The following is a 13,504-nucleotide window of genomic DNA, read 5'->3' as shown; positions in this document are numbered from 1 at the left end:
TGAGCACACAACAACCCATTAGGGGTACAATCCAACAGAAATTCCAAAGGCTTAGGGGCAAGATCGAAACAAAAATACACCAGTTCTACCAACCGATAAAAGTAACATCCACTGTGAAAAACATCACAAGAGAAGAAGGAGGGGCAAAAGGGGGGGGAACCAGTCATCAAAAGGGAGTAACCGGGCAAAATCCGCTAATGAGGAGGTAGTTAGTTTCGAAGAAGCACGTAAAAAAGGAATATTGAATATTTCAAAATATAATTTAAAAAGAAGTGAAATTGAGGTCTTGACCAAAGGGCTTTCGTTTTGCCCAACTAGGACCTCTAACCTCTTTGATCTATTTGTCGATTTAAACTCCTTTTTACGAAAACTCACGTTAAATAGATATTTCATTATACAAGAAAAGAAAAATATAGATACTAAAACAATAGATGAACTAGAGGAAAGAGAATTTAATATCGAGGACCCCATTATAACTGATTTGAGGCCCAGGAGTAGATTCCACCCTATTGAAGCAAGGGGAGAATATCTGGAATTATTCTATAATAGAACTATGAAAGATTTCTCCTCCATGTGTAAAGACAATAAACACATTAATCATAATTTAACGAAACAACAAAGGAAGACCCTCAGGGATTTGATGAAGGAGGAGAGCATCGTAATCAAAAGTGCAGATAAAGGGGGAGCAATTACCATCATGGGGTATGATCAATATCATATGGAATCAGTGAGGATCCTGGGGGACTATAAATATTATGAGAAATTAAGAGAAAATCCCACTAAAAATATCACAAGAGAATTCCATTTATTAATAGATAAAGCATATGAAAATAACAGCATGGGTAAAATGGAGTATAAATATTTAAAAGAAACACCGATTGGGATACCTTATTTCTACCATGTGCCCAAGGTACACAAGGATGTATTTAATCCCCCAGGAAGGCCTATAATAGCTGGCATGCAGGCCGTTACGCACAGACTGTCGGAATATGTTGACCACCAGCTCCAAAGATATGTGGTTAGTCTCCCATCCCACCTACGCGATTCGGGACATCTGTTGGAGCTGGTGGACAATATAAAATGGGAGCCATCATACATCTGGTGTACAATAGATGTAGAGGCATTGTATTCCAATATTGACCATAATAAGGGAGTAGAGGCAGTAGGAAGAATACTGAGTGAAGACCCCCTAATGCCAATACATCAAAGATTATTTCTGCAAGAAAGCCTCATGTTTATACTGGATAAAAATATTTTCACATATGATGGTGAATTTTATCGCCAAAAGACCGGTACGGCGATGGGAACTAAATGTGCGCCAAGTTTCGCCAATATAGTCATGGGGATATTTGAAAGGGACAGATTTCATGATAATAGAGTGATATTGTATAAAAGGTTCATTGATGATCTTATAGTTATATGGAATGGTAAAGAAGAAGAACTGAAGAACTATATAGAAGAACTGGCTGTCAATGAGTTCCACTTCAAATTTACATATAACATCAGTACAAAAAAAGCCATGTACTTGGACCTAGAGCTAGAAGGCGACAATAACACCCATAAAATTATATCAAAGACACATTTTAAGAAGGTGGATACTAACAGCTACTTGAACTATTATAGCTGTCATCAAAAAAGCTGGAAACACAATATACCGTTTGGTCAGTATCAGAGGATTAAACGGAATTGTAGTAGAATAAGTGACTTTAAATCACAGTCTAAAATTCTTCACAAACGATTTCTAGAAAAGGGTTATCCCAAAAATTTGATAGAAGCGGCGTATGAGAAAACGTTGAAACAAGGTGAGAAACCCAAAATAGATCAAGTAAAAATAGAAACAAAAATGGATACTTTCCGTACATCTTTTGTAACCAAATTTAGCACACAGGCGAATAAAATTAATAATATTTTGAAGAAAAATTGGGCCATTTTGAGGGAAGATCCATTTTTGGAAAATAGTCTACCAAAAAAACCCTCCTGTATTTTCAGGAGAAATAAAACCCTAAAAAATCTCATCGCACCATCATGTCCAAAAAAAGAAAATAAGACCAGTAAAACCATTAAATCTATTAATATACAAGAGGAAGGGGAGGGGGGAGTTTTCAAATGCAGAGAAAAGCGTTGCAAATGTTGCTCAAATATTACCCAGGGGATGAAATATGTTGAATTGATTGATGGGGAAAAAATTGTAATTAAACAAAAAATGTCCTGTAATACGAAAGGTATTATATACATGTTGGAATGTCCGTGCGGACTTAGATACATAGGGAGGACAGTAAACACACTAAGGGCTCGCTTAAATCAACATCGGAGTAATATCCATAAAGGCTATAAAAAACATAGTGTGTCCAGACATTTCTCTCTAGTTCATGCCTGCGACCCAACAGGTCTGCGTGCTACACCAATTGAATGTATCCAGAACATCTCCACTCAAAAACTTAGAGAGAAGGAGATGTTCTGGATATATAGAATTAATACGTTGGTCCCTAAAGGACTTAACGAAATTTTGGAGAAATTATAAATAAATTCATTATAATAAGTACAATAAGTGTATGGACAAATTATATAAATTTTTACTAAGGATAACATCAAAAAATTATTTTTATAATCATGCAGACCAAGGTGGTGGTTGTAAGTCGCAGGTTGAAGTGTAACAAAGTATACAACACACCTTTTTAGGGTAAATAGTGATATTGGAATCAATTTTATATAAAAAGGTATAAGTGAATCTATATGCAATACTCATGCAGGTATAATGATAATTATATATATGTATATTTTTATATATTTTTTTATACAAAAAACCATTATGTATTTTAATGAAGGACTAAAACGATAAGCATGCAAGTATTTATATATTTATAGGGATTGAGGGATTTTAGATAGTTCTTTTAACAAAGCGCAGTGTATCAAGAAAGCATGTAACAAGGGCAAGGTAAATATAACACGGTGTAGGCTAGACACACCGATGTACAAAAATGTAACCATAGTAACCTCTATCAACAGATTCAGCGGCAGGGTCCGAGCTCGCTCCTCCCCGCACGAGGGGCGGCGCCCATTACAGCTACGTCCGTGTCACGTGTGCTACGTCATCTGTGACGTTTGGTGCAGGGCGGGACAGCGCTGGACGCCGGAGGGGAGCGGGATCTGAGCGTGCAGCATATCAACTAAGGTAATAACTTGTTTATTGATTGTATGTGTATATATAGTGGTGATTTTATGTAATAATTTGTACCTGATGAAGTCGTAATCGACGAAACGCGTTGTTTGAATAAACGGAGTAAAAGAAAGAGACGGTTGTCCGGAGGGTGAATATCCCTAGGAGCGCGGTGTCCAATTTTCACAGTATACAGCCTTTAACTTCAGCGGCTCTCGAGGTAGAGAGACGGAGGACCTGCAGATCTCTCCCCTGTCTAGCCCGGGGGATTTAAAGGGACCCACCGGAAACTTATTCTACAGGCTCTCCTGGATTAAGGGGTGTTGGTATGGATCTTGGTTAAGGTCTGTACCAAACACCGGGTGAGTGTGATTGATTTATATATTTTGTTCACACATTGTTAATACAAAGCCTAATTACTCAGGAGCGCTAACCTGGTTCATTTACTTTGATTTGTTTTACACGGACTTCTTGTGGAGTTACGGAGTTGTTTTCAGGAGTGAGCGCACCGAGAAGGCATATCAATGGAGAAAATTAAGGATTATTGGGCCAATATGGATGTTAGACTGATTTGTGCCCTGGAGGAGGTGCATGACGATATAAAAAAAGTGAATCTCTCCACAGTTCCACATTTGAATGATGAGGACCTTATATGGGATGTGTCATCAGACCCAATAGAGGTGGGTAGAGAAACATCTCATATGAAGAAGACCATGCAGGATATCTGGAAGCAATCTTTGGACATTATATTTCTTAAGATTTATGATCTAAATAAATTGGTCCCCAGGGGTCTTAGAGTGAATATCCTCCCAGCGTTCCCACAAGATAGTGATTTTTCGGGTCAATGGGTATTGATGCTGCATACGTTTGCGACTTTGATGATATCTAAGTTAATCAGTAAACGGTTGTCATTGTTGTCCCTTAAAATGAAGGATATTATATTGTGTATTGAGGAGAAAGATTATGATGAGATCTATAGATATGTAGAGAAATATGAGAAAGAAATTATACAACGTAAAATAAGGAAACTTATAAGGGACTATCAGGATTATGAACTCAAAGTATTCTTTCCTAAAGATTATAAAAGGAAGAGAGGTGTTCAGAGAGAAAGGACAGAGAGAGATATATCTACTTATACAGGTGGATATGAGCAACAGAGACCCTATAGAGGGGGAAATAGGGTAGGACCCATAAGACCACCACTCAGAGAAGAAAATTATTATAACCAGAATAGAGAGTTTAGATCGCATCATAGAAATCATGTATGGAGAAATTATTATGAGATGGGAATGCAAAGGGGAGGAGGTAGGCATGAACAGAATCATAGATATGATAACATCACTCACATACAGGGACATAGCAATAATAAGGAAGGGTGGGGTTTAGGGAGACCAACACCTCCAATTCAGAGGTTCCAGTACAATAACAAGATCAATAGAAAGGAATATTTTCAGCAAAGATACATTGAGAATGATAATAATGCACATTACAAAAGGAACAAAATAAACAGACGATTTGCGGATGGTAATACACAAACGGAGTGGATGACATTACCGAAGGAACAAATAACTGATATGATGCAACCAAAACCACAACGACCCAGGAAAACTATGGGTCAGTTTCTCGATGAACATAGTAAATCATTATTTGTGGTAGATTCCACAATATGTAGTATTCCAGATAATACACCAATCCAAAAACGGATAAGTGGAGGGGGCCTGCAGCAGAGGGAGCAGAGAAAAGAACATAGATCTTTAACCAATACACCAATATTAACACCTAATGGAATTGAGGATATTTTACTCAATTCCCCCATGGCAAATTCCCCTCCAGATATCAATGAGGTTATTGATTTAAGCATTAGAGGTGGACCACAAAGATACTCATTGGAGAATGGTGATTCCACATTGGTTCCTTTTTTAGGGGGAAGAGAATCACTCACGAACAAAGAACCAGGGTTGACATCATCCCCTGTGAGTCGATTATCAACAAATGGAAAAATAGGAGCACACAACAACCCATTAGGGGTACAATCCAACAGAAATTCCAAAGGCTTAGGGGCAAGATCGAAAACAAAAATACACCAGTTCTACCAACCGATAAAAGTAACATCCACTGTGAAAAACATCACAAGAGAAGAAGGAGGGGCAAAAGGGGGGGGAACCAGTCATCAAAAGGGAGTAACCGGGCAAAATCCGCTAATGAGGAGGTAGTTAGTTTCGAAGAAGCACGTAAAAAAGGAATATTGAATATTTCAAAATATAATTTAAAAAGAAGTGAAATTGAGGTCTTGACCAAAGGGCTTTCGTTTTGCCCAACTAGGACCTCTAACCTCTTTGATCTATTTGTCGATTTAAACTCCTTTTTACGAAAACTCACGTTAAATAGATATTTCATTATACAAGAAAAGAAAAATATAGATACTAAAACAATAGATGAACTAGAGGAAAGAGAATTTAATATCGAGGACCCCATTATAACTGATTTGAGGCCCAGGAGTAGATTCCACCCTATTGAAGCAAGGGGAGAATATCTGGAATTATTCTATAATAGAACTATGAAAGATTTCTCCTCCATGTGTAAAGACAATAAACACATTAATCATAATTTAACGAAACAACACAGGAAGACCCTCAGGGATTTGATGAAGGAGGAGAGCATCGTAATCAAAAGTGCAGATAAAGGGGGAGCAATTACCATCATGGGGTATGATCAATATCATATGGAATCAGTGAGGATCCTGGGGGACTATAAATATTATGAGAAATTAAGAGAAAATCCCACTAAAAATATCACAAGAGAATTCCATTTATTAATAGATAAAGCATATGAAAATAACAGCATGGGTAAAATGGAGTATAAATATTTAAAAGAAACACCGATTGGGATACCTTATTTCTACCATGTGCCCAAGGTACACAAGGATGTATTTAATCCCCCAGGAAGGCCTATAATAGCTGGCATGCAGGCCGTTACGCACAGACTGTCGGAATATGTTGACCACCAGCTCCAAAGATATGTGGTTAGTCTCCCATCCCACCTACGCGATTCGGGACATCTGTTGGAGCTGGTGGACAATATAAAATGGGAGCCATCATACATCTGGTGTACAATAGATGTAGAGGCATTGTATTCCAATATTGACCATAATAAGGGAGTAGAGGCAGTAGGAAGAATACTGAGTGAAGACCCCCTAATGCCAATACATCAAAGATTATTTCTGCAAGAAAGCCTCATGTTTATACTGGATAAAAATATTTTCACATATGATGGTGAATTTTATCGCCAAAAGACCGGTACGGCGATGGGAACTAAATGTGCGCCAAGTTTCGCCAATATAGTCATGGGGATATTTGAAAGGGACAGATTTCATGATAATAGAGTGATATTGTATAAAAGGTTCATTGATGATCTTATAGTTATATGGAATGGTAAAGAAGAAGAACTGAAGAACTATATAGAAGAACTGGCTGTCAATGAGTTCCACTTCAAATTTACATATAACATCAGTACAAAAAAAGCCATGTACTTGGACCTAGAGCTAGAAGGCGACAATAACACCCATAAAATTATATCAAAGACACATTTTAAGAAGGTGGATACTAACAGCTACTTGAACTATTATAGCTGTCATCAAAAAAGCTGGAAACACAATATACCGTTTGGTCAGTATCAGAGGATTAAACGGAATTGTAGTAGAATAAGTGACTTTAAATCACAGTCTAAAATTCTTCACAAACGATTTCTAGAAAAGGGTTATCCCAAAAATTTGATAGAAGCGGCGTATGAGAAAACGTTGAAACAAGGTGAGAAACCCAAAATAGATCAAGTAAAAATAGAAACAAAAATGGATACTTTCCGTACATCTTTTGTAACCAAATTTAGCACACAGGCGAATAAAATTAATAATATTTTGAAGAAAAATTGGGCCATTTTGAGGGAAGATCCATTTTTGGAAAATAGTCTACCAAAAAAACCCTCCTGTATTTTCAGGAGAAATAAAACCCTAAAAAATCTCATCGCACCATCATGTCCAAAAAAAGAAAATAAGACCAGTAAAACCATTAAATCTATTAATATACAAGAGGAAGGGGAGGGGGGAGTTTTCAAATGCAGAGAAAAGCGTTGCAAATGTTGCTCAAATATTACCCAGGGGATGAAATATGTTGAATTGATTGATGGGGAAAAAATTGTAATTAAACAAAAAATGTCCTGTAATACGAAAGGTATTATATACATGTTGGAATGTCCGTGCGGACTTAGATACATAGGGAGGACAGTAAACACACTAAGGGCTCGCTTAAATCAACATCGGAGTAATATCCATAAAGGCTATAAAAAACATAGTGTGTCCAGACATTTCTCTCTAGTTCATGCCTGCGACCCAACAGGTCTGCGTGCTACACCAATTGAATGTATCCAGAACATCTCCACTCAAAAACTTAGAGAGAAGGAGATGTTCTGGATATATAGAATTAATACGTTGGTCCCTAAAGGACTTAACGAAATTTTGGAGAAATTATAAATAAATTCATTATAATAAGTACAATAAGTGTATGGACAAATTATATAAATTTTTACTAAGGATAACATCAAAAAATTATTTTTATAATCATGCAGACCAAGGTGGTGGTTGTAAGTCACAGGTTGAAGTGTAACAAAGTATACAACACACCTTTTTAGGGTAAATAGTGATATTGGAATCAATTTTATATAAAAAGGTATAAGTGAATCTATATGCAATACTCATGCAGGTATAATGATAATTATATATATGTATATTTTTATATATTTTTTTATACAAAAAACCATTATGTATTTTAATGAAGGACTAAAACGATAAGCATGCAAGTATTTATATATTTATAGGGATTGAGGGATTTTAGATAGTTCTTTTAACAAAGCGCAGTGTATCAAGAAAGCATGTAACAAGGGCAAGGTAAATATAACACGGTGTAGGCTAGACACACCGATGTACAAAAATGTAACCATAGTAACCTCTATCAACAGATTCAGCGGCAGGGTCCGAGCTCGCTCCTCCCCGCACGAGGGGCGGCGCCCATTACAGCTACGTCCGTGTCACGTGTGCTACGTCATCTGTGACGTTTGGTGCAGGGCGGGACAGCGCTGGACGCCGGAGGGGAGCGGGATCTGAGCGTGCAGCATATCAACTAAGGTAATAACTTGTTTATTGATTGTATGTGTATATATAGTGGTGATTTTATGTAATAATTTGTACCTGATGAAGTCGTAATCGACGAAACGCGTTGTTTGAATAAACGGAGTAAAAGAAAGAGACGGTTGTCCGGAGGGTGAATATCCCTAGGAGCGCGGTGTCCAATTTTCACAGTATACAGCCTTTAACTTCAGCGGCTCTCGAGGTAGAGAGACGGAGGACCTGCAGATCTCTCCCCTGTCTAGCCCGGGGGATTTAAAGGGACCCACCGGAAACTTATTCTACAGGCTCTCCTGGATTAAGGGGTGTTGGTATGGATCTTGGTTAAGGTCTGTACCAAACACCGGGTGAGTGTGATTGATTTATATATTTTGTTCACACATTGTTAATACAAAGCCTAATTACTCAGGAGCGCTAACCTGGTTCATTTACTTTGATTTGTTTTACACGGACTTCTTGTGGAGTTACGGAGTTGTTTTCAGGAGTGAGCGCACCGAGAAGGCATATCAATGGAGAAAATTAAGGATTATTGGGCCAATATGGATGTTAGACTGATTTGTGCCCTGGAGGAGGTTCATGACGATATAAAAAAAGTGAATCTCTCCACAGTTCCACATTTGAATGATGAGGACCTTATATGGGATGTGTCATCAGACCCAATAGAGGTGGGTAGAGAAACATCTCATATGAAGAAGACCATGCAGGATATCTGGAAGCAATCTTTGGACATTATATTTCTTAAGATTTATGATCTAAATAAATTGGTCCCCAGGGGTCTTAGAGTGAATATCCTCCCAGCGTTCCCACAAGATAGTGATTTTTCGGGTCAATGGGTATTGATGCTGCATACGTTTGCGACTTTGATGATATCTAAGTTAATCAGTAAACGGTTGTCATTGTTGTCCCTTAAAATGAAGGATATTATATTGTGTATTGAGGAGAAAGATTATGATGAGATCTATAGATATGTAGAGAAATATGAGAAAGAAATTATACAACGTAAAATAAGGAAACTTATAAGGGACTATCAGGATTATGAACTCAAAGTATTCTTTCCTAAAGATTATAAAAGGAAGAGAGGTGTTCAGAGAGAAAGGACAGAGAGAGATATATCTACTTATACAGGTGGATATGAGCAACAGAGACCCTATAGAGGGGGAAATAGGGTAGGACCCATAAGACCACCACTCAGAGAAGAAAATTATTATAACCAGAATAGAGAGTTTAGATCGCATCATAGAAATCATGTATGGAGAAATTATTATGAGATGGGAATGCAAAGGGGAGGAGGTAGGCATGAACAGAATCATAGATATGATAACATCACTCACATACAGGGACATAGCAATAATAAGGAAGGGTGGGGTTTAGGGAGACCAACACCTCCAATTCAGAGGTTCCAGTACAATAACAAGATCAATAGAAAGGAATATTTTCAGCAAAGATACATTGAGAATGATAATAATGCACATTACAAAAGGAACAAAATAAACAGACGATTTGCGGATGGTAATACACAAACGGAGTGGATGACATTACCGAAGGAACAAATAACTGATATGATGCAACCAAAACCACAACGACCCAGGAAAACTATGGGTCAGTTTCTCGATGAACATAGTAAATCATTATTTGTGGTAGATTCCACAATATGTAGTATTCCAGATAATACACCAATCCAAAAACGGATAAGTGGAGGGGGCCTGCAGCAGAGGGAGCAGAGAAAAGAACATAGATCTTTAACCAATACACCAATATTAACACCTAATGGAATTGAGGATATTTTACTCAATTCCCCCATGGCAAATTCCCCTCCAGATATCAATGAGGTTATTGATTTAAGCATTAGAGGTGGACCACAAAGATACTCATTGGAGAATGGTGATTCCACATTGGTTCCTTTTTTAGGGGGAAGAGAATCACTCACGAACAAAGAACCAGGGTTGACATCATCCCCTGTGAGTCGATTATCAACAAATGGAAAAATAGGAGCACACAACAACCCATTAGGGGTACAATCCAACAGAAATTCCAAAGGCTTAGGGGCAAGATCGAAAACAAAAATACACCAGTTCTACCAACCGATAAAAGTAACATCCACTGTGAAAAACATCACAAGAGAAGAAGGAGGGGCAAAAGGGGGGGGAACCAGTCATCAAAAGGGAGTAACCGGGCAAAATCCGCTAATGAGGAGGTAGTTAGTTTCGAAGAAGCACGTAAAAAAGGAATATTGAATATTTCAAAATATAATTTAAAAAGAAGTGAAATTGAGGTCTTGACCAAAGGGCTTTCGTTTTGCCCAACTAGGACCTCTAACCTCTTTGATCTATTTGTCGATTTAAACTCCTTTTTACGAAAACTCACGTTAAATAGATATTTCATTATACAAGAAAAGAAAAATATAGATACTAAAACAATAGATGAACTAGAGGAAAGAGAATTTAATATCGAGGACCCCATTATAACTGATTTGAGGCCCAGGAGTAGATTCCACCCTATTGAAGCAAGGGGAGAATATCTGGAATTATTCTATAATAGAACTATGAAAGATTTCTCCTCCATGTGTAAAGACAATAAACACATTAATCATAATTTAACGAAACAACAAAGGAAGACCCTCAGGGATTTGATGAAGGAGGAGAGCATCGTAATCAAAAGTGCAGATAAAGGGGGAGCAATTACCATCATGGGGTATGATCAATATCATATGGAATCAGTGAGGATCCTGGGGGACTATAAATATTATGAGAAATTAAGAGAAAATCCCACTAAAAATATCACAAGAGAATTCCATTTATTAATAGATAAAGCATATGAAAATAACAGCATGGGTAAAATGGAGTATAAATATTTAAAAGAAACACCGATTGGGATACCTTATTTCTACCATGTGCCCAAGGTACACAAGGATGTATTTAATCCCCCAGGAAGGCCTATAATAGCTGGCATGCAGGCCGTTACGCACAGACTGTCGGAATATGTTGACCACCAGCTCCAAAGATATGTGGTTAGTCTCCCATCCCACCTACGCGATTCGGGACATCTGTTGGAGCTGGTGGACAATATAAAATGGGAGCCATCATACATCTGGTGTACAATAGATGTAGAGGCATTGTATTCCAATATTGACCATAATAAGGGAGTAGAGGCAGTAGGAAGAATACTGAGTGAAGACCCCCTAATGCCAATACATCAAAGATTATTTCTGCAAGAAAGCCTCATGTTTATACTGGATAAAAATATTTTCACATATGATGGTGAATTTTATCGCCAAAAGACCGGTACGGCGATGGGAACTAAATGTGCGCCAAGTTTCGCCAATATAGTCATGGGGATATTTGAAAGGGACAGATTTCATGATAATAGAGTGATATTGTATAAAAGGTTCATTGATGATCTTATAGTTATATGGAATGGTAAAGAAGAAGAACTGAAGAACTATATAGAAGAACTGGCTGTCAATGAGTTCCACTTCAAATTTACATATAACATCAGTACAAAAAAAGCCATGTACTTGGACCTAGAGCTAGAAGGCGACAATAACACCCATAAAATTATATCAAAGACACATTTTAAGAAGGTGGATACTAACAGCTACTTGAACTATTATAGCTGTCATCAAAAAAGCTGGAAACACAATATACCGTTTGGTCAGTATCAGAGGATTAAACGGAATTGTAGTAGAATAAGTGACTTTAAATCACAGTCTAAAATTCTTCACAAACGATTTCTAGAAAAGGGTTATCCCAAAAATTTGATAGAAGCGGCGTATGAGAAAACGTTGAAACAAGGTGAGAAACCCAAAATAGATCAAGTAAAAATAGAAACAAAAATGGATACTTTCCGTACATCTTTTGTAACCAAATTTAGCACACAGGCGAATAAAATTAATAATATTTTGAAGAAAAATTGGGCCATTTTGAGGGAAGATCCATTTTTGGAAAATAGTCTACCAAAAAAACCCTCCTGTATTTTCAGGAGAAATAAAACCCTAAAAAATCTCATCGCACCATCATGTCCAAAAAAAGAAAATAAGACCAGTAAAACCATTAAATCTATTAATATACAAGAGGAAGGGGAGGGGGGAGTTTTCAAATGCAGAGAAAAGCGTTGCAAATGTTGCTCAAATATTACCCAGGGGATGAAATATGTTGAATTGATTGATGGGGAAAAAATTGTAATTAAACAAAAAATGTCCTGTAATACGAAAGGTATTATATACATGTTGGAATGTCCGTGCGGACTTAGATACATAGGGAGGACAGTAAACACACTAAGGGCTCGCTTAAATCAACATCGGAGTAATATCCATAAAGGCTATAAAAAACATAGTGTGTCCAGACATTTCTCTCTAGTTCATGCCTGCGACCCAACAGGTCTGCGTGCTACACCAATTGAATGTATCCAGAACATCTCCACTCAAAAACTTAGAGAGAAGGAGATGTTCTGGATATATAGAATTAATACGTTGGTCCCTAAAGGACTTAACGAAATTTTGGAGAAATTATAAATAAATTCATTATAATAAGTACAATAAGTGTATGGACAAATTATATAAATTTTTACTAAGGATAACATCAAAAAATTATTTTTATAATCATGCAGACCAAGGTGGTGGTTGTAAGTCGCAGGTTGAAGTGTAACAAAGTATACAACACACCTTTTTAGGGTAAATAGTGATATTGGAATCAATTTTATATAAAAAGGTATAAGTGAATCTATATGCAATACTCATGCAGGTATAATGATAATTATATATATGTATATTTTTATATATTTTTTTATACAAAAAACCATTATGTATTTTAATGAAGGACTAAAACGATAAGCATGCAAGTATTTATATATTTATAGGGATTGAGGGATTTTAGATAGTTCTTTTAACAAAGCGCAGTGTATCAAGAAAGCATGTAACAAGGGCAAGGTAAATATAACACGGTGTAGGCTAGACACACCGATGTACAAAAATGTAACCATAGTAACCTCTATCAACAGATTCAGCGGCAGGGTCCGAGCTCGCTCCTCCCCGCACGAGGGGCGGCGCCCATTACAGCTACGTCCGTGTCACGTGTGCTACGTCATCTGTGACGTTTGGTGCAGGGCGGGACAGCGCTGGACGCCGGAGGGGAGCGGGATCTGAGCGTGCAGCATATCAACTAAGGTAATAACTT

Source organism: Eleutherodactylus coqui, chromosome 4 (genome assembly GCF_035609145.1).
Source record: "Eleutherodactylus coqui strain aEleCoq1 chromosome 4, aEleCoq1.hap1, whole genome shotgun sequence".
NCBI lineage: Eukaryota > Metazoa > Chordata > Amphibia > Anura > Eleutherodactylidae > Eleutherodactylus > Eleutherodactylus coqui.
The sequence above is the reverse complement of the archived record's forward strand: the minus strand, read 5'-3'. Positions refer to the sequence as shown.